Raw genomic sequence first — 22,383 nt, forward strand, 5'->3', positions numbered from 1 at the left:
ATGATTGCTTATTGGTAGCATACAAATTCAGAGACAGGAATGGCAGTGATGCCAAACAACCACAGATTGTCCACATGGGTGGCTGCAATAGTGACACTTTTGCCTTCTGTTGGTTCAGTGTACACAAACTTTGCTTCATGCACAAAATTAGCAAAAAATGTTGTATAAAATTACCTTCAGAGTATTCGTATTAGGTGTATATGAAATATAAGTGAATTTTGTATTTAGACTTGGATCACATCCCCAAGGTGTATCTCATTATATATATGCAAATATTCTAAACTCCAAGAAAAAATCCAAAATCTGAAACACTTCTGGTCCCAAGCATTTCGGAGAAGGGATACTCAACTTGTAGTCCCATTATTTTGTGATATCAGTGCTGTTATTTTGTGATCGCTCTCTGATCACAGAATCTAGAACTCTTTGCAGTCTCCTCTTCAGGTCTATGGTTCACCTGAAAACTTGGTCTACTAAAAATACAAAAAAAAAAAAAATTAGCCGGGCGTAGAGGCGGGCTCCTGTAGTCCCAGCTACTTGGGAGGCTGAGGCAGGGGAATGGCGTGAATCTGGGAGGCAGAGCTTGCAGTGAGCCGAGATTGCGCCACTGCACTCCAGCCTGGGCGACAGAGCGAGACTCCGTCTCAAAAAAAAAAAAAAAGAAAGAGCCATTCCTAAATATTCTATTCCCGTTGGACATTATCTTCCTTCACCCCCACCACCCAGTGTTGGTCTGGCCGTCGTGGGTCTGCCCCTCCACATCCTGAGGGCTACCATGTGGTTACTGGAAGCCATCCTCAGCCTACCTGACAGTAGACCTGTGTTCTGTGCTTCTGCCCACTCCCACCTTGGCTCTGGTTTGAAATTAAATGATACTTTTCTGTGAGAAGGTGCTTGATTCTCCACATGTGTCTGGCTGCCAATTCCCAGAGGCCTTTTGATTTGACCCTGTCTGTGGCCCAGCACTGCCTATGTAGTCTAGACCTAGAGTATAAAAGAAAGCCAGTCCCAGGAGACCTCAGGATTAGCATCTAGGCGTTATTTCTGCTGATCTTACTCTGATCCATTCCCCCAGTACCTCCTTTCATACTCCTTTAGTTGAATCACTAACATAGGTACTTCCCACTTTCTCGGAGCCTCTCTCCTAATCCCAGATGCCCTAACTGCCAAATCTCTGGCCCTCCATGGTCCTCCACAGACCTCCTTTCCTTTGCTGGTCTCCAGTTTTTCAGCCTTTGCTACCTGATCGCCTACTGCAAAGGTCACTAGCTTCCAGCCTCACACCTCTCCAAACCTGCATCTGATTTTGTCGTTCATCACATATTTGTAGGGCACCCACTATGTGCTAGACACTATGCTACACCTTGGGGTATTATGGTGAACAAGGGATAGATTCCCTGCTCCCATGCAACTCACAGTCTAAAAGGGAGCAGACTAACAAACAACAAGTAAACAAAGTAGTTACAAACTATGGTTGGTGCTTTTATAAAAACAATAGGGGGGCGGGCACGGAGGCTCACACCTGTAATTCCAGCACTTTGGGAGGCCAAGGCAGGGGGATCACGAGGTCAGGAGTTCAAGACCAGCCTGGCCAAGATGGTGAAACCCGTCTCTACTAAAATTACAAAAATTAGCCAGGCGTGGTGGCGGGTGCCTGTAATCCCAGCTATTTGGGAGACTGAGGTGGAGAATTGCTTGAAGCGGGGAGGCAAGGTTGCAGTGAGCCGAGATCACACCACTGCACTCTAGCCTGGGCAACGGAGTGAGAATCCAACTCAAAAAAAAAAAAAAACAAACAGGGTGCTGAAATAAAGATTAATGGACATGAGGGAAGGATATTTCCTCTCTGAGGAAATGATATTTAAGCCAAGACCTGAGAGATGAAAGAGAGCCAGTCCCATGAAACAGGGACAGATGTTTTAGGCAGATGGAACAGTATGTACAAAGGCCTTAAAGAGGACCTCATATGAAGCTGTGGAGATTGTTTAGGGCACAAACAAGCCTGGTCCCGGAGGTAAAGGAAGTGCTGAAACCCAGCCAGGCTCTGTTCCCCAAGCAGTGTGCCACAGTAAGGGGAAGGAACAGGTTCTTTTTCTGAGCCTCTTGAAGACACTGTATGAGCTAGGAGCAATCTGAGCCTTGGGGCGGAAAGAGGACGGCTCTCAGTCCTTTTCTCTTGGTCCTTGGGCTGCAGCCTGGGTTCACATCCTGGGATCTTGCCCTCAGCTTACAAATACCCATCCCCATATGCCTGCCCATTCTTAAATTAGTCTATATTTGATCTTATCTATCAAATGATAACGCAGATTTACATGGCATTTTACATTTGCTTCAAATCTCATCTCATCTTCCAATTTCTCTGTAAGGTAGCTAGGGCAGGCATTATTCATTAATTAAAATTTGCATACAATACCATGAATAGATTTTGTGTTTCGGTTAGTTATGTTTCAATAATTGTATATACCCCCTAACCAACACCTAAATCAAGATACAGAACATTTCCAACAGGCCTGAAAGTTTCCTTCTGCCACTGTCCAATCAAATATCCCACCACCCCGGTAATACCTAGGCAGCCAGTGTTTTGATTTCTGTCACAATTGGTCGGTTTTTTCAGTACTTGGTCATCAGGGAAATGTAATTGTGTAGTAAGTATTCTATTGCGCCCAGCTTCTTTTGCTTAATCTGATGTTTCTGAGATTCATTCACGTTATTGTATGTCTCAGTAGTTTATTCCTTTTTTATTGTTTAGTAATAGTCCATAGAATGAATATACCACAACTTGTTTAGCTATTACTCTATTCATGATATTTGGGCTATTTCCAGGTTGGCTGTTTTAACTAAAACTGCCATATTCTTGTGTAATTCTTTCCATGAGCATTTATTTCTCTTTCTTGTTGGTAGAACCCAGAAGTCGAAGTGCTGAGTCATAAGGTATATTATATTTAACTTTGTAAAAGACTGTCAAACAGTTCTCCAAAGGTATACCATTTCATACTCCAATCAGCAAGCTAAATGGACTAGAGTTGCTCCACAACCTCACCAACTCTTGGTTTTAGCCATCCTAGTGGGTGTGAACTAGTATCTCATTTTAATTTCATTTTATAATTCTCTGAGGACTAATTATATTGAGCACCTTTTTATGTGCTTATTGACCATTTGTATATCTTCTATTGTAATATGTCTATTCTAGCATTTGCAGGGTGACTACTATTAATTTCATTTTATAGATGAGAAAATTAAGTCTCAGGTCAAGTGGCCAAAGACTGCAAAGATTCACAGCTAATAAGTAGCAAACGCAAGTCTTTTACTCATATCTCCTGACTCTAACTGGTATTTCATTTCCAATATACTGGACTTTTTCCTACAATGGGTCTCAAGCTTAGGCTGCCCTCATCAGTAACCTTTACAGCATCCTGAACCTCAGGACCTTTTAGATAAGGGCACAGTCAAAAAATTTATAGACGTAGACAAAAGAAGAAGTGAATGATTTTACATTAACTGAAAGCAACATAATGTTTTTTTAAATAGTCGTCAAAACCATCACTCTAATTCTGGAGTTCTTGTTTGGTACCTGATACCCTCTCAGGCAGAGATGTATTCTCAGTCTCAACTACTCAATGCTGCCAAGCTCAAAATAAGCCCTTCTTTTTCAGGTGCAAATGTGTTTCACTGGACTACATGTAACTCTCTTCAGCCTATTTGGTTTTAATTCAATCAGTTAAAATAGCCACAATTTCTCCTGTCCATATGCCACAATGCAGTAAGTTAATATTTGCTTAATGAAATGTAAAAGCTCCTGAGGCTTGATTTTCTCACTAATATAGCTGGAGGGGATGGTGAATATGTAGCATGATTCATTCTCTCTCTCTCTGTCTTTTTCTTTAAGAATTAAATGTACTTTGAAGTTGCAAATGTCATAGAAAACTCCCACTTTTCCTTGATGCTCAAGAGAAATCACTGAAGGAACAATGAGAATGGATAACCAGCCTTGGTTATAGTTGTATTTGACAGACTGAGTTTGAGCATCTGACAAATGGGTGAAACATTGTGACTCCCCTTTCAAACTAAGAGGAGACTACGCTAGCTAGCACAGACAGAAGGTGCCTGTTGCTGTCCTTTTAATCCTCTCTGAGCAAAATCTTGTACTTTTCTCCCAAATAGTGAAGGAAGTGAATAAGCCATTGACCTTTCAATTCCATTCAATGCTTTTGCTGTGCTGCAAGGTGCATCCAGTAGGTTTCACAATGCGGAAGAATGACACTGAGTATTTGGCATATGCAGTCCTTGAGAAAGCTCCTCTGAGCTTAGAAAGCTCCTCTACTCCTTAGAAAGTGGCCAGAGCAGCCCATTCAGACCCTGCTGATTTCATAGGAGTTCAGAGTCTGGGACAAAATGAAGAAAGGGAATTTGGACAGGAGTCTGAAGACAGAAGAACTAGGCCAGAAATAAAAGGGTCACACCAATGTCTGTGAAGAGAAGATGGGAATAATAGAGATGAGGCTACAATTTAACAAGATGAATCAGTCAAGCCTTCTTAAAAGTGTTCCTACAACCTCTTCAACTTTCTTTTTTTTTTTTCCTCCTCTGTTCTTCTTTCTTCTCCAATTCATTAAATGCTTCTTTGCTGCTATATGCCTTAGGTCAGACGCTCCTGACATTTGTACAGCAAACTTCATCTGACGTTTTTAGAAGAAAGGGGACAAAGTTTTTATTTTCAGCTGAGAGTAATTTTAATGGGTAAAGTGGCATTTACAGTCAATGTTTAACTGCTAGTGCAGACGGCCTTTATAATTGCTGGGTCTTATTACACAGCTATATGTCTTTATTATTATGTTTGAATGTGCAGATAGAATTAACTTCCTCACTTCTCTTAGTATTTCAAATTCTCGCTGTGATTAATTAGAAAGAATTCTCTCTTTAATACTAAGGATCTGATTCCATGAAGTTGTGGAGATAAACCAAGGAGTCTTTTCCATTTGTCAAATGGAGGAGGTATTTCTTATGGCGGTAGAAAGCTGAGCTATTTGGCAGGAGACTGGGTCACAAGCCACCCACACAAATGTCATCTAAGGAACACTTAGGCTGTGAAATAAATGGAGAAAAGGACCTGGAAAATACGGAAGGCTTCTTTAGAGATTTATTTATTTAGCAGTTAGCCAAGGGTAGAGGACCCTTTTGGAAATTTGGTCTTGGGGGCCTAAAATTTAACTTAAGCCTGGATTCAAATGCCAAACAGAAGTATTCCTAGAAGAATTGACAAAAAACAAAAAAAAAATTCATTTTGATTGGCACTCAGGAGAGAAAAATAAAGAGGGTGGAAGGAGGAGAGTTTTCTTTATGGCTTGACTGACCACCAAAGCTATCCAGATTCCTCACCCAAATCACCACCCACTGAGTGGGGCCACCTAGGGTAATTAAAAGATCAAATGCTCCTGTGCTATATTGTAAGCATTTAAAAAGCACCAGTCCCACTAATAGAAACATCTTGTTGGCTTTCTCTGAAGAAAACCTGAATAGAGAATAGAATTCTATTAATGAGTGAGGCACATCTACATTAGTTCCTTTTTAAAAAAGAAAACATTCCTGATAAATAACACACGTTTAAAGCAGATTTCAGCACACTCTCTGGAAAGAGAGATCACATATATTGACTCTGAAATATCAGTCCATATGTCCAATACAAACCAAGACTAGCTGGGTTGAAATAAAGCATTTTTTTCTTTGTGGCAGAGTTCTTCTATGTGTTAAGTGCTCTATGGCTTCTTAATATCATTACATGTTAGAGCCAGAAGTGACTTTCAGCGTCATCTAGCGTGACCCCCTCACTTAGAGGAGAAAACTGAAGGTGTTTTAAAAAAAGAAAAAAGCCAGAAGAATCTTCAAGAACATTCCAGTTGCTGTCCAGAAACACTGCAAATCAACCTTTTTAGATGCTTCAGCAAAAGGGAAAACTCCAGCTTGCCTTCATCTTTGACTCACAGGAAAGGTGTAAATCCCACCCACATAGTTAAAGCTTTCTTGCTGGACTCCTGCTTCTTTTGAATTTAACAAAGGCTAAAAAGCCCATTGTGAAATGTTTGTTTGGAGGGCCAGAATCTAAACTTGCATTCCTTGTCATGGGCATTTTTTTAAAAGAAGATGACAGATTGGAGTCACAGAAGGGGAGAGACTCCAGCAATGCTAGACATAAGAGACCATCAGAAGAGGATGCTCTTTCTTTCTGGCTTGCTGTTGTTATTCTTATTTTCCACGTACTCCTAAGGGTATCAGGTTTATCACCATGGCTGGGATGGGGCTTGGAATGTGGTGGACAATATGACAACGATTTCCTTCCTGGTGTGTCCCTGAATGGCCAGCACAGTCAACACATAATCAGACAATCTACAGCTGCACTGTTGCTGTTGACAACTTCATTATGCCTGTGATATTCAGCTGGGTAATTCATTTCTCCAGCTTGGCAATATCTCCTGATATGCCTAAATGGGTTCAATGTAATTTTGTAAGTTTTTGAAGATGCTTCCGCTTCCTTTGTGAGACACAGACACGATACACGTTGTCTCTCCTTGTGCTTAGCTTTGTCCTAATATGGGAAACAACGATAACCACCACCAGGAAATAGCATTGCCTTGTTCAGCTCTTTAGTGCAGATTGAGTCTCCAAACCACAAAGGCAGGAAATATTAGTGATTGGAATGACACAGTAGGTCACTTAATGTCCCTTGTAACTGCCTTTTTTTTAATTTTATTTTTATTTTTTGGCCTGCCTCTGCACTTAACCTTCATATAACCAGGGCATTTTTCTACAGAATCAGAAGGCCTTGCCAAGGATGTAAAACTAGATAATTAATGGTTCTGGAGGGGGCGTGCTGGCCTTTGGCATGATACATCTACCATCACCAATACTGTTCTGAAATGGAAGAAGTAGATGAAAAATTAGAAATATGAGCAAGCACAGCATCCAACACCGAAGCTGCACTTTTTCTTTAAACTGGGAAAAAGTATAAAATGCATTCCTCTGAGTTCTCTAATTCTGTTCAATTAAGCCTATATGTATTGAAAATGATCTACCAGGCACAGGGCCCCAATCCAAGAGCTGAGAGGGAAATTCAAAAATCAGTGAGGCCCGGGTCCTGCCCTCATGGAGATTTCAATCCAGTAAGGGAATTACATAAAGCCCCAAGTAACTCTAATGAAGTTAGGCTGTGCTGAGAGTGTTAACGTCGTTATAAATACTACAAGGAGAGAGGAGAAAGACACTCATTCCATTGGGAACATAAAAGAGAGGTGAATAGGCTGTCTTCAGGGCCACTTTCCTTACTCCACCAGCCAATCTGTATTCTTTTAAAAAAAATCTGGTCTGCCGGGCGCGGTGGCTCACGCTTGTAATCCCAGCACTTTGGGAGGCCGAGGCGGGCGGATCACGAGGTCAGGAGATCGAGACCACGGTGAAACCCCGTCTCTACTAAAAATACAAAAAAATTAGCCGGGCGTGGTGGCAGGCGCCTGTAGTCCCAGCTACTCGGAGAGGCTGAGGCAGGAGAATGGTGTGAACCCGGGAGGCGGAGCTTGCAGTGAGCCGAGATTGCGCCACTGCACTCCAGCCTGGGCGACAGAGCGAGACTCCGTCTCAAAAAAAAAAATAAAATAAAATAAATCTGGGCTGCTGAGAATCTTACTGCAGTCAACGTCTTAGTTCTGAGAGTTAGGACTACTCATCCTATCTGATTTCCAAGTGCTTGTTTGTCGTCATTGATAATGATATGTTCCCAAGTATCTCAAATGAAAATGGAGAAGATAGCATAAAGATAGGTCAAAGAGGCTTTCAGCTTATTATTTTATCTTTTTATCTACCTGTTTTCTTGACTTTATACAGCTAAATTCTCCTAAGTGGACTCCTGTTGGCAAGTAGAAAATAGTGACTGAATCTGTGACTTTTAGCTACAGATATTTCAATATTAAGATTTTCTTTACAAAAAAACTGAGGAGGAAGAAAAAACATAGACAAAGGAGGAAGAGGAGGAGGAAGGGTCTGCCTAAAATTGAGTAGTCATTTATCCTTCAGTATTTTGACTAATCAACTCAACCATTTTGATTGTCTATTGAATAGTCACCTCATGGATTCCAGCTTCCGTGCCTACTGGTGAAGACTCATATGATTTGATGGGTAGCTGTACACATACATAGGGTTTTGAAAAAGCTGAAACCCTGCAGTCTGATAAATGTTTTATTTTTTAATCTAGACAAACATTGGTTTGTGAGTTATCAAATCCTAGAGTATTAACCATTTCATTTTCAAATTGAGAATTCTGAACAACATCCTTAAAGTAATCCAAGACACAAAAATCATCTTTGGCTTTGAATCACCAATAAAAGACTTCCCCAGAGGAACGGCCAAAATGAGTGTTGTAAATGGAGAGGGATCCCAACATCTCTGCCGTGGATAATAGTCCTCTACCACAACCGCACTACAGTCCAGGTATCACTATACAAAGGCGTGATTGAGGTCCAATTAGCCACCAACCTATTACACACTTTATTCATTATGAACAAATCTAGTGCATCAAAGAATACAGATGGCCTAGGGATTGGTCATAAGAAGAAGCAACCTGTGCTGGCTCCTTTTAAAGAGAGTTAGGTGAATACTGCCACCTATTGATAGGTGAAATTTATGCTACAAATTCCTACTTTGGCCTGATGTGCTAATACTTATCAGAGCAGATCTCATTTCTCAGTTGGCCAAAGCATTTTACCAGCCCGAACTTCATAATTATTTACATGTTTTTGATGAAAAATAATTACATTAATGTAAAACAACTAATGAAATGTATTATATTTCTTATTCTATTATTATACATATTATGTATTATATTTCTTGGCAAAGAAATGAAGTGGAAATACCACAAACTTTGCAGAGACCTGGGTTTGAGTCTCAGTTCAGTCCCTAAATGCACATAACAAGCTGATTAATCTCTCTGTACCTTAGTTTCCTCATTAATAAAAAGTGGATAATCCTACTTTGTAGGGTGTGAGAATTCAGTGATACCATTGCATGGCACATAGAAGGTATTTGATAAATGGCAGCATTTATTATTATTTTTCCACTAAGCTATTAAAAGTAACTATTTTGATGCAATGATTGGTAATATGCAAACCACATCATGTATCAGACTCTGGTGAACCCTTCCACATGGTTCAATTATCCTTTGGCAATGCTACTTGTCTAGTATGGTATCTTTGACATCCAAAATTAAGACAGTGTGAACATAAATATTAGAACCTGAAGTGTGCCAATTGAGAAAATAAGGATAAATGGGCTTCATTACCAAATGTCTCCTGACTGCCCTAGAGGATATATGGGGCCAAGCAGATAAAGAATTATGATAAAATGTTGGAGCTGCATATAAATGGGGCTTTGTGACCTGCTGGATAAGGTTGAGACTTAGAGCCAGACTCAGGAGGCTCACATTCCTTCCTCGGCATGGTGTGGGGGATCCTGGGCTCATACAGACAATAGGGGATTCATAGCTTGAGAATTCTAATGATGACTGAAAGGAGGGTGGCAGCCAGGACAAGAAGGCTTTTCAGAAGCATGGACTCTGATTATCACGTCGGTGCTACAGCCCGGTGAGAGGCTGCTGAGAGGACGGATGAAGCCATTCTTGGAAAGCTTTCAGTGAAGTGTTTGTAACCTCCTTTAAGAGAATCTCGTTTCTCAAAAATGTGGCACTGGAAAATCCCACATGATTAGTTCAGATAAACACTCTGTCATCGGATTGCACTACGAGGAATATCGGCCATTTCTTTTCGAAGAGTCTTTTTGAATGCAATGTGTCTCGTCTCCAAGACTTAGAGAAAAATTCCAAAAGAGGCTTTCTCAGGATATTTTCAGACTGTTACTTTTAGTCTGAAAGGTCAATTGGTGCTTAAAACAAAATAATCAAGAACTAGCATGCCCGTGAGCAGTCTGCATCTTTTCTTTAGAAAAAAAAAAAAAGTCTGCTTTGGATTGAATAGCCAATGCACTCCCCCACCCCTTTTCTTTTTTCTCTGGGGATTAGAAATTGAGAGGGAGGAGGAAGAAGAGTTTCACATTCATTATTAACAACTTCGCACATAATAAGCATATTCAGATACACCCTGGGGTGTTAGTTTTCTTTTCCTATTTTTTTGTCTCCTTTTTAGCAGCTTTTGGTAAGTAGCACATTTTATTTTTAAAAAAAGAATCGGAGCCGTTATTGAGCAGCCGCACCCTAAGGAAGGTCAAGAGATTAGGGAACGGAAGTAGGCTGGCCAGGCTCTTTGCTGACCACAGTAAGGGAATGCCACTTTCTTACAATTTAATTTTGAGATCCTGATGAAAAGGCACTCCCTAAGAAAAAAAAAAAAATCTTCGCTGAAAAAAAAGTGAAAAATTGTTAGAAAATAGCCATCAAAAAGTGATCAATTTAAATTTATGTCTAACAAACAAACCACATGGAACTAACCACAGGGCAGACATGCATTTGCAGTGATATATGGACATTCTCAAAATATGGTCAGGATTTTGCAGGGGAAAGTGGACATTACTGGCTTCTAATATTGGTGGGCTTTGGCCTAATTTTGCAAGTATTCTGAAATTCTACACATCGTATGTCACAAATCAGAGGAGAGTATACTAAAAGAGACCTTTGAATTTAACTGGTCCAACGCTCTCATTTCACAAGTGAGAATAATGAAGCCTAATGATAAAAAGTAACTTGCCCAAGATCACACAGCCGGTGAGGGGCAGCTCAAGGACTCAAGTTCAAACTCCCCATTCCCAGACCCAGGTTCTTCCCAATGAGCTAAACAACTGCAGTGGGAAACCGCAGTCTCTCACATTTAATGGAAACCCTGTACCCATGCCTCCTGGAAATGGCCCTGAATGTTGCTAGAGGCAGCTCATCTGTCACAGCCTGGGCTAAAATCTTTACCTGGTACTAAATGGATTCTTCAAAGCATTCTATGAATGTCTAGGCACATTGACATGACTCCAAGGACTCAGCTTCTGTTCTTTTCTCTGTCTTAAAAAAAAGAGCACAGACCATAACTTGGCATGCCATAATTATCTCTAGGTGTATGTACTGGAATAAATTAATGTCATCATCATCCGCCGTCATGTAGGCTAAAACTTTAAGTCACCTTCAACTTGTCTCTCTCTCTCATCCTCCCCCTCCCCTACCTATACTATTGACAATCCTGTAAGTTCTATCTCCAAAGGCAGAACTTTCATCTCCTAATTTACATCTTCATGGGCCTTCACACCATCAGTGTCTTCCTGCTTCTGGGTTCTCACCACTATCCACAATGGCCAGGCCAAGTGGATCCTAATCAACTGTTTTGGCATTCTCCTGCTCAGATCACTGTCACCTAGGGCATAACATCCAAACTCTTCAACATGTGTTCAAGCTCTCCCCAGTTTAGCTCCTGCTTACTTTTTGAGACCAATTCCATCAGCTCTTCCCTGCATTATTCACTCCAGTACACTGGACTACTTGTCATTCCCTAACAGCCCCGGAACTCTTTTTTTTTTTTGACATTATGCCTTGACTCCGAACCTGTTTCTTCTTTTCAACCTGTAGAGAGATTGTCATTCCTCCAGTTCCAGTTCAAATGCCACCTTCTCTGTGGATCTTTTCTATGCGTTACAGAAAGAAGTAATAATTCTATGTTCCCTTAGCACATTGCTCATACTTTTTTATAAAAGGCACTTACTTAATTCTGCCTTGTATTGTAATCGGTTGCATATCTTTTGCTAAGTGTATCTCTTTTATCTTTGAAAAGATCCCCTGTTCATCTTTGAATGGGAGCAATGCGCCCTCCCAACCACACTGCTTCGTTTAATATACTGCGTATAATAAATTATTTTCTTTCTTAATTTTACTGAGCACTTACTAGGGCAGGAGGTGTAGTGGCTGAAGGAGAAAGATGCAAAATAAAACACAATCCTTGTCTTTAAAGGAGCCTTTAATTGAATCAGTGAGACACATTCGCAAATATCTTAAGCAAGTTAAATAACTGTGGGGGTGGAATTGGGTGGAGGGGAAGTTCTGAGTGTGGAACAAACATTCTCAGTGTTCCAAATGAGAACACTGGTATTATGACGTGGAGGGTGGAGTAATGGGGGAGGAGTAGAAGGAAAGAAAGGGCAAAACTGCCTTTAGATCCCATCTTGTGCTGTAGTCATTATTAGAGTCTTCTCTAGGTCTGGCTAATCTCACGTATACTTCCCTCGGAACCAGAGAAATCTTCCTAAAACAAGACTGTGATCATTTAACTCCCTGTTCAAGTGTTTGATGTTCAATGAATCAAGCATCAAATAATTGCAGGCTTATGCTAAGAGTTATAGAGTACCCTTCTGCAGAGATGAGACGAACTCCAGGAAACAGCCAGAGAACAAAGAGGAAGAACATCCTGTAAAATTGCTAGGAAGTGGGAGACAAAGTAAGAGTGTGATCAATATGGGCTGAGATTAATCCAGAAGGATTAATTAGAAGAGGCAAGCCTTCTGTGGATGGTCACTTGGCAAGAAAGATTAGACATACCAAGAGAACTTTAAGGTTGCTTTCAATTCTAAGACCCCATTTCCCATTATTCCTTGAGATGACTTATGTATTCATTCAATAAATACATGCTAAGCACTTCAACAAAACATCAAATATTTATTGAATGCCTTTCATGTGCCAGGAACTCTGCTAAACCCTGGACATACAGCAGAGAATAAGAGACTTTGCACTTAAACTCTTACAATATAATGGGGATGACTGATGCTAAACAATGAAGTGCAATAAAATATAATGGATATAATGATGGCAGAGTATAAGGTGTCATGCTTTCAGACCACAGAGCAGGGACCCTAACAGCCTAGGGGCTACAAAAATATCTCTGAGAGTTGATGTTTAAGCCAAGATTCCAAGGCCGTACAGGAGTTAGCCAGACACAGGAAACTGAGCATCCAGACAGAAGAACACCCATCATATTTGATGATCTGGTATTCAGAAAGAATATAGCACGTCCAAGGAACTAAGAGATATTCAAAAAAGCTACAGCATGGAATGCAAATAGAAAGGTGGTGAGAAATTAGGCTAGAGAGATAGGAAGACCCAGAATATGGGAAATTTTTCTAGGGTATGTCAAGGAGTTTATACTTCATCAATAGGCTCTAAGTAATGTTAAATATGTAGCACAATGAATCTAACCTACTAAATACTTACTAAATGTCTATTGAAGGGTAGATTAATGAATACATGGATGAATTAATGAATTTCCTTTGCAATAAACATGGGCTTTTTGACTCAACTTGAGTATTTGCTCTAGAAAGTGTTGCTGCTATTATCAGAGGCACCCTCCCCTTAGGTCTGCATGGCGCATGTAACTCATGACCCCTGTGAGGCAACCTCCTACCCTTAGTAGAGTTACTCAGTCACCTAGCTTACCGCAGCAGACGTAATTCAAATAAGTCTGCATTCAAGCCAAAATTTTTCTAGATGAAAGGGTAAAGTTTTACCTGGCAATCATTTTGGACTAAGCTGTGCAAGAGAAGCCAGACTCTTTCTTAATCCTTGATGAAAAACATAGCCCTCCAAACCTCAAGGACATGAATATTCCTAAATTAGATTATTCATAGCAATGCTTCCACGGACAAATAAATCCAAGGATAGAAAGTGATAGTAAATGTTCAAGAGAGAGATTTTGCCTTTTTAATAAGAAAAGAAAAAGTAAGACAATTGTTAAAAGCTAAACCAAGCGCTTCCTTTGGCCACCCAGGTTTTATGAATCACTGAGCCCTGCCTCAGATCGGAGCTCCAGAACAGCCACCTGTTGGGGATGAGCGAGCTATCAGGGGGAGATAATGTCTCTAGAAAGGGGGAGAATTTCATGAATACAAGATGTCATTTCCAGGATTCTAAGCAATTACCAGGCCAAAGATTAACTCTCCACCCTCTTGTTTATGATCAAGAGACTTTCTCCTGATTTGCTACAGAGTCTCATTCAAAATTTGAGAGTTTATTTGGCTCCAGGTATAAATAACAGACTAGTCAGTGCCTAGCAGAAGAGTCCAAAATTACTCCTGAAGTCATCACAGCAGCTAAACATTCATTTGGCAGAGAAAGAATCAGAACAGAGCTTTAGAAAGATTCTTAATGCTGTTGCTAGTGTCTGTGTGTGTGTGTGTGTGTGCACATGTGCAGTATTCATATGTGCTATCAATCGGCAAGTCCCACCCCTCAACATAATAAACAGCCTGTGAAGGTCATTTGCCATTTTATTTCAGTGAGAACCTTTAAAAATGCCTACATATGCAGCTTTCTAGGAAATCTATTTGTGTCTTTCATTAGTCATGTAAAGAACAATGCTGTGAAAGGAGCCGGGTATACCCATATGTGGCTGGCATAGAAGCAGCACTGGAATCTTCTTCCTGAAACTGAGCCTCTTGCTGTCCTAAGTTCCACGTCTGCTGACTACTTTCTCAGAACCCGCTCAGACAAAAGCCCAAGCACAGCTTCAGCAGCCCTGACTGGATTTAGAGCTTTCTTAAGATGCCCCCTAGCTCCTGCTAGGAGCTTGTAGGGAATTGCACAGATGCCCTGGGGTGAAGGGATGTGACAGCCACCTGTGTGCTTCTGGTGCCAGACGGCTGTGGAAACAAGGGGGTGTCTGGCCCCAGAAGGGCTGTAGATCATTTGCACTCACAGATTGCTGGATAAGCTCTTGGATGCCAGACAATATTTCTTTCCTTGCCGTTGATGTGGTGACCCACTGCCCCTCTGCTCAGCCCTGAGTGACAGTCGGTTCGGATTCAGTCTTGTTTGCTATGAAGCTAGTTGTCTCCGCAAGCCGTTTCAAATGGTCCTCACGGATACAATAGGCTAAGCACACACTGAAGTCATGGTATCCTTTTACTACACGCACACAAGCTACAGGAACCAAGCCTTCCCCAGGCTGCAGTCTGGAGACTACACCTAGCCTCTGAGCCAAGCTGTTTACCTCTCCCTTTCTCTCCCTATGCATCATTTGCTCTTTTATTTTGCATTAAGAGTAGCTTCGTGATCATGGACTTCAGCTCTTGCCTGTAGTGATCCCGTTCGCATTTTATTCTTTACACAGAATAGGAAGGAGGTTCGCTTGCTTTGCACAGAGGCTGAGCCACAGGAGAAAGCAAAGCCAATGTGATTTATTGAATGAAAGCACTGGACAATTACCAACAACTTGTTCCTCTGCTGCCTCGAACAGCATAAACTGGTAAGTCAAATTTACTGTTGTCTTTCTTCATGTGAATATGGAGCTTTCTTAATTACTGATTATTTTAAAATCTGTATATGTTGCTGTGGCTTAAATTATACTTAAAAATCTGCATCTTCCAAAGTTAGCTGCAGGTGGTCCATGAAGAATACACACAAGCACACACACACACACACAGTGGTCTGCAGTTGTACATACACGTCCCTGTGGAGAGACAGGATGGGGGTAGGGAAGCCCCATTTCTGATAATTGGGCATTTTGTTTGCAGTAAGCTTAATCACATTAAGTGCTTGCATAACTGATTAGCATTAACTATGAAAAATAAATTCCTGTTTTGTTGTATAAAATCATTTTCCAGTCAGGTTCCTGAGTACCTAACAAAACACCTGTTGGGTCAGGTAAAGATGGGTTCCATCATGCTGATAATCCTGAATGCAAACCCAGATATATTACTGTCTTTAATCCAATTTTCAGACTGGGCAAGCAGAGTGGAATGCCAGCACTCTGTTCATCCTGGGTGAGTGTGCCCATAGATAACATTATGACTGTGATACTGAGGATATCTGCCAAGGGAATCAGTGGACATATATTTAAATCCTTGCTTGATCCACCACTACTTTTGCATCTATGTTATTTAAGTCTTTTCTTTATTTCATAAAGCTATGGTTGCTGAGGTGCACTGGGTTCAGAGTGGGATGTTCTAAGTATCCAGTTTCCCAGGCCAGTTTCATTGGCCTGGTCACGGCCATCAGGAGCTCCACTGATAATCAAGGCTGAGTTTGCGTCTGTACTGGGCTCCAAAAATCCCCGTACTCACTTGGTTTCTTCATTTCCTAAATAAGAGGTAGGCCGACCTCAGCAGAGAGAGAAAGTGAATGTAGAAAGATACTGCTTTTCTTACCACCATCCCCGCCCGCACCAGTCTCCTTAGTCTTTTGTTTGCCTGGCTACCCCAAGGCTTTATGGCAGCATCAATCCATCTCTGGTGAACTCAGAGTCCATATAAGTGTCATATAGAGTTTAATGTCTTTGGTGCACTCTATCTGCAGTATATCACTGGCTGTTCAGACAAAGTTGTGGCCTTGGGTGTGACAAAGATGAATGATGTTAGAACAGTGAGCAGCATGCTTCCCTAAATAAAAACCAAAGTTAGGAAACTGGAGAGATGGGTGAAGTTTTGCCTGGTGGAAAGGATCTCCAAGCCGCTCAATCACAAGAGCCAAGGTCATTCTCCCAGGTGATTTGGCTATTTCACAAATGACGGCATTCTAATAGCAAGGAGACCGAATTACCTACTGGTTACAGGAATGGTGAAATGTCAGGATAGTTGCATATTTGTGCTGATTCCCAGATTAAAGATGTGTCTTTTGGAAATTTCCTTAGCCTCTGTGGATCTCTGTTCTGCCATTCCTTCTATTCCTAATTGTTTCAAAGAAGACATGCTAAGCTCAATTAATGTATTCATGAGATACTACTTTAGGTTCTTTTGTTAAATGATGAACTAGATATTCAAGATCATTGTTCATGTACTTTAATTCAGGGGTCATTCATCAGAAATACACAGATGAGAGTTTGTGAGGATGAGGGGATACATGTCCCTTCCCTCATCTAAGGGATCCAGAACACTGTGAAGGAAGCATGATCAAACTTAGGGAATTAGAAAAGGAGAATGGAGCTGAGAAGTGATGTTAAAAAAATTCAAATTCAAATAAATAGGTCATGTAAATAAACAGGATTTTAAAAAATATTGATTAGTGATAACTGATTTGCTATACTTATGACCCCAAGATCCTAAAGATCATTAGTATTTTGAAACAAACATGGAAGTATTTTTTTCAGAGGGTAGTTCAGGTGTGGGTATAATCCATGTATAGAACTTAGGGCAACTTTCAGTTGCTCAAATTGCTTCTGTTCCCATGCATATGGAATTAGCAGCTGCAAATGTACTATGATTTGAGAAGCTCTAGAAGGCTTATTTGCACCCCCCAAAATTTGTCCCATCTCTTAGTATTAGGGCACCTGAAATTCTTTCATCAGAGATTCAATTAAGTATTGATGTCTTTTATAAAATTCAAACATTCCTAGGGGAAATAGTAAAGTAAGCCACTGATACTTTATGATAAATGAATGTATTAAATTGTTTCTACTTCAAAGGTAACCCAAAGGATGTGGAATTAGTATTCTATGAATTATTCTGCTTTGTATTTGCTTCATACCTGTCTCTAAGAACTTCACTTATAATTATTATTTCACTCTTCATCAGAAAAATAAGTACCCTTAGGGCAAGTTATTTCCTTCTTTTATGGAATATCTGGATTAGACAATACCATCTCGATTTCCTATAGGCTTCTGAGAGTCACACTGTGGAAAGCCAAACTCACTATCTTTTCCCTTTCTAAACTCACTTCTTTGCCTATGTTCCTTTAAAAAAAAGACGGAGAGGGGGGGAACCTATCATGCACCCAGTCAGCTAATAAGGCTCACAGAATTTATCACTGGGTTTCCTGATCTCTCTAGCCCCTTCATCCAATCACTAACAAAATTTAGTCTATTTTATTTCCTTCATCTTTTGAATCTGTCCAGTCCACCCCATCCCCATTGCCACAAGCTTTAATTGAAGTCACCAGCTCTCATGGGGTAATTTTTTAAGAGCTCCATACTTGGTTGTCCCCCACCACTGTTCCTACATCCCTCCCCTTTCCAGCAATCCTCTAGCTGCTACCAGAGCAATTCTCTAAAAAAGCAAATCTCAATTTTTCCTTCAAAGTCTCCAATGTTGCCCTGTTGGGTATAAGTTAAAGTCTATGATTCTTATTGTGGCATGCAAGTCCTTTGGTGGTCTGGCCCTGCTACCTCTTCAGGCTTCTTTCCAAAGGTCCTGGCATGGTTGATGAAATGTACCACTGTGAGTGTCAGAGCCCAGAAAAACTTCATGGGGGCCCTCACTGGCACTGACTTACCAATGACACCATGATGTTTCCCGTCTCTATATCCTAAGCTGAACTATTAAACCTAGAATGCCCCTTTTCCCCTTCCTGCTAGTTAATTCCTCATTCATCATTCAAAATCCTTCTCAGGCATCACCTTCTCTAACCCATTTTCCCACCACCTCTTATCTGATGACCACATCCTGTCACCCAGAAAGTTCATCACTCACCCCTCTGTGCTACTTCTATGTCTTAGGTTTTTTGAGAAAAGTGTTTAGAGGTTAAGATCTCAAATCTAGACTCATACTACCTGGGTTTGAATCCCAGATTTACTACTCTTTAGTAGTGCTTCAATTTCTGTCTGTGTAAAATGGAGGTAATAATAGTCATTCCTTCACATGGCTATTATGGGATTCAATAAGTTGATACATGTAACAACACTGCAACACACTGAATGCTTATGTTTCTACGAAAGCCAAATGTTGAAATCTTAACCCCCAAGGTGGTGGTATTAGGAACTGAGGCCTTCAAGAAGATATTAGGTCATAAGAACCCTGCCATTATCATTGAAGTTAGTGCCTAACCCCAGAAAGCTTACTAGTTCCTTCCACCACGTGAAGATATAGCAAGAGGGTTCTGTCTTTGAACCAGAAAGTCAGCCCTCACCAGACACCAAATCTACTGGTTGCCTTGATCTTGGACTTTCCAGTCTCCAGAACTGTGAGAAATAAATGTTTATTGTTTACAAGCCACCCAGTTTATGGTATTTTGTTATAGCAGTCTGAAGGGACTAAGACAGGCATTATTCTAAATAGCACCTGGCTCATAGAAAGTGTTATGGAAGTGTATTAGTCTGTTCTCACGCTGCTACTAAAGGAAATGTATAAAGGAAAGACGGGGTAATATATGACATAAAGAGGTTTAATGGAATCACAGTTCCACGTGGCTGTGGAGGGCTCACAATCATGGCAGAAGGCAAAGGAGAAGCAAAGGCACATCTTACATGGTGGCAGGCAAGGGCACTTGTGCAGGGGAACTCCCATTTAAAAAATCGTCAGATCTCATGAGACTTATTCACTACCATGAGAACGGTATGGGGGAAACCGCCCCCATGATTCAATTATCTCCACCTTGCCCTGACCTTGACGTGTGGGGATTATTACAATTCAGGGTGAGATTTGGGTGGAGACACAGCCAAGCCATATCAAGAAATATAAGCTAGTATTATTAGTCCATAATTTCACATACCACACTATTTCATAGCTATGCATTTGCACAGCTGACTTCCTTTTTAGCCTATGAGCTCCTTGGGAACAGATAGGGTAACCAGCTCATTTCAAGTTGCCTAGGACTTTCCCAGTTTTAGCTCTGAAAGTACTGCATCCTGGAAACCCTCTCTCAGTCCTGAACAAACTAAGACGGTTGGTTACCCTATGTGGGATACTATCTTACTTACTTTTTAATCCCTTGGATCTATCACAGGATACATAGGTTACAAAGTAGATCATCCATAAGTATTTGTTGAACTATGGAATCCATACTAATCATCTTTCTATCCTCTTCTTCATAAACATATGCTTTCATACTTCAAAAATAGTGTTCCTCTTGCCATGGAGTTACAGCTGACTTTTCAAAACTTATCACTTGATATATATACATTAAAGTGCACAGGAACTAGAAAGGTGGCTTCCACTCTGTGTCATCACTGTAGTAGGATTGGCCACCCTTTAGCACTCAAAGACACACCTGTTATGTTAACAGCAGGTGGGGAATGGAAAGAGTCTAACTTTCTTTTCTGCCTAGTGACAGGCAGGTTGAAGCATTAAGGTCCCCTAGTTCACATCACAGCTAGAAGAGCAATCTTTTCCCAGTCAGAAATGTCCCTCTCACTGACTATATCTGTCTACCCAGCTGTCAAGCATGGTTAAAACTCCTATTTTGAATATGCTATGTCTTACAACTGCTTCTCCTCCAGACTGGCTCAGATCTTTCGTCACAGTACAAATATGCTGAGAAAGTCCCACAACCCACAACCAAGCTCCAGTGAAACATGAACTCTGGAGGTGCCAAGACTCACAACATGACAAGAAGTCTTGACTTCAGAATCAAGATCTAGGAAGATGAAGCTGACAGGCAGCCAGATCAAGGTCCCTTAGAAATAATAATAACAGAGTTGTTATAAGTATGGACTTTGGAGCCAGAGTTCAAATCCTGCTGCTCCATTTACTGGCTGTAACATCTTGGACAGGTTAGCTAACCTCTCTGGGCCTCAGTAAAATGAGAATATAGTGAAAGCAGCTATTTCCTCAGAGAGTTATTATTATATCTTGTTTTAGCATGTACAAACAAAACTTAAGGTAAAGCCAATTGCAAATTATCTATTGGGTATTGGGAGATACAACCTCAGGGCATCAAGAGCGAAGAAAAAAGGGAAGTGAGTCAAGGAAGAAAGGAAAACAAAGGTGGCTGTAACTGAAATAGCGATTGCTTCACAAGAAAACACATCTTGTTGTTCTTTTGTATGTGTTGGCTTCCAGGTAGCCCTCAGAACAGTCTGCAGCAAGGAATAGAGAAGAAATTATCTACTGGCTACTGAAAGTCTCCTGTGTCTCACTGGTCCAATTTTCTCCATTTTTGGTGGTGTTACTCAGTCTCTTAGGGTAGCCGCAAGTGAAGCTAAGGCCTCCATGGGTCTTGTTGGGTCAGGGCTTCTGCAGCTACTGTCACAACAAGCATGATGGAGGCCATGACAAAACACGCCCTCTACCTGAGACAGCTGGTAGTGTTAGGAGACAGGATGATGGCAGCAATCGAGGCTCTCTGCTTATGTAAGCAGCAAAGCCCAGGGAACAGGCGGTTGTGAAGCCAACGTGAGGAGGCTCCACTCTGCACAGGCTACTCTTCTTCCTATTTTGGACCTGCATTCTCCAGGCTACTGTACTATTTTTTTCCTATGTTTTCTTCTAAACATTTTATAGTTTTAGCTTTTACATTTAGGTCTAGGATGATCTATTTCAGGTTAATTTTTGTATATGAGGGTTTTTACATTTTTCAGTATGGATATACCATTGTTCCAGTACAATTTGTTGAAAAGATTATCTTTTTTCCTATTGAATTACCTTGACACCTTTTTCAGAGATGAATTGATCATATATGTACAGGTTGTTTCCTGGCTTTCTATTCTGTGTCATTCATCTGTATTTCTAACTTTATAATATTGTCTTTATCTGTATGGCTATCCTTAATCCAATCCTATATGTCTTAATTACTGTAGCTTCATAGGAAGTTTTGAAATCACATAGTGTACGTCTTCCAACTTTGTTCTCTTTTCAAAATTGTTTTGGCTATTTTAGATCCTTTCCATTTCTATAAAAATTTTAGAATCCACTTGTCAATTTCTACTAAAATAAAAAGCCTGCTAGGATTTTGATTGAGATTGCATTGAATGTATAGGTCAGTTTGGAAGAACTGACACTTTAACAATACCTATTCTTCCAATCCATGAACAAGGTGTATATATATATATATAGCTCTTCTTTAATTTCATTATTTAATATCATGTCACATTCAGCATCCACACTTTTCATAAGTAGATTTTTATAGATTTATTAGATTATTCTATGTAAACTTTCATGTCATCTGCAGATGAAGACTATCTCACTTCTTTCTTTCCAATATATAGGTCTTTGACTTATTTTTCTTGCCTACTTCACTGGCTAGGATGCCCAGTACAATAGAAAAAGTAGGAGTGGACATGTTTGCCTTGTTTCTGATCTTAGAAGAGCTTAATCTTTACTCATGAAGTATGATATTGGCTATAGGTTTTAAAAGATTCTTTTAATCAGGTTGAAGTTCTCTTACATTCCTGAAAGATTTTTTTTACCATGAATAAACGTTGTATATTAGTAAATCCAATTGCTTTTTATGAATCCATAGAGAAGATCATATAGTTTTTCCTCCTTATCTTCTCTTTTAATGTATTAAATTACATTGACATCAATGGGTAGATAAATATCATACTAACCTTGCCTTCTTGGAATGAACCCTGCCTAGTCATGATGCATTATCCTTTTTATAATATACATTGCTAGATTTAATTTGCTAACATTTTGTTGAAATTTTTTGCCTCCATGTTCATGATAGACATTGGTCCATACCTTTGTTTTCATGTCTTGCCTTTTTCCTGGTTTTAGAATCAA

At 40.3% G+C, this 22,383-nt stretch overlaps 1 protein-coding gene across 1 annotated transcript in view; it reads left to right on the plus strand.

The window, feature by feature from the left end:
• ANKFN1 (ankyrin repeat and fibronectin type III domain containing 1) overlaps window positions 1-22,383 on the plus strand; it is a 465,421-nt gene that overhangs the window by 270,163 nt on the left and 172,875 nt on the right. The window contains exon 4 of the mRNA XM_055257387.2: window positions 15,123-15,257. The gene's annotated coding sequence lies outside the window, so the exon portion shown is untranslated. The remainder of the gene's footprint in view (window positions 1-15,122; window positions 15,258-22,383) is intronic.

This window comes from Symphalangus syndactylus, chromosome 20, assembly GCF_028878055.3.
Source record: "Symphalangus syndactylus isolate Jambi chromosome 20, NHGRI_mSymSyn1-v2.1_pri, whole genome shotgun sequence".
NCBI classification, from domain to species: Eukaryota; Metazoa; Chordata; class Mammalia; order Primates; family Hylobatidae; genus Symphalangus; species Symphalangus syndactylus.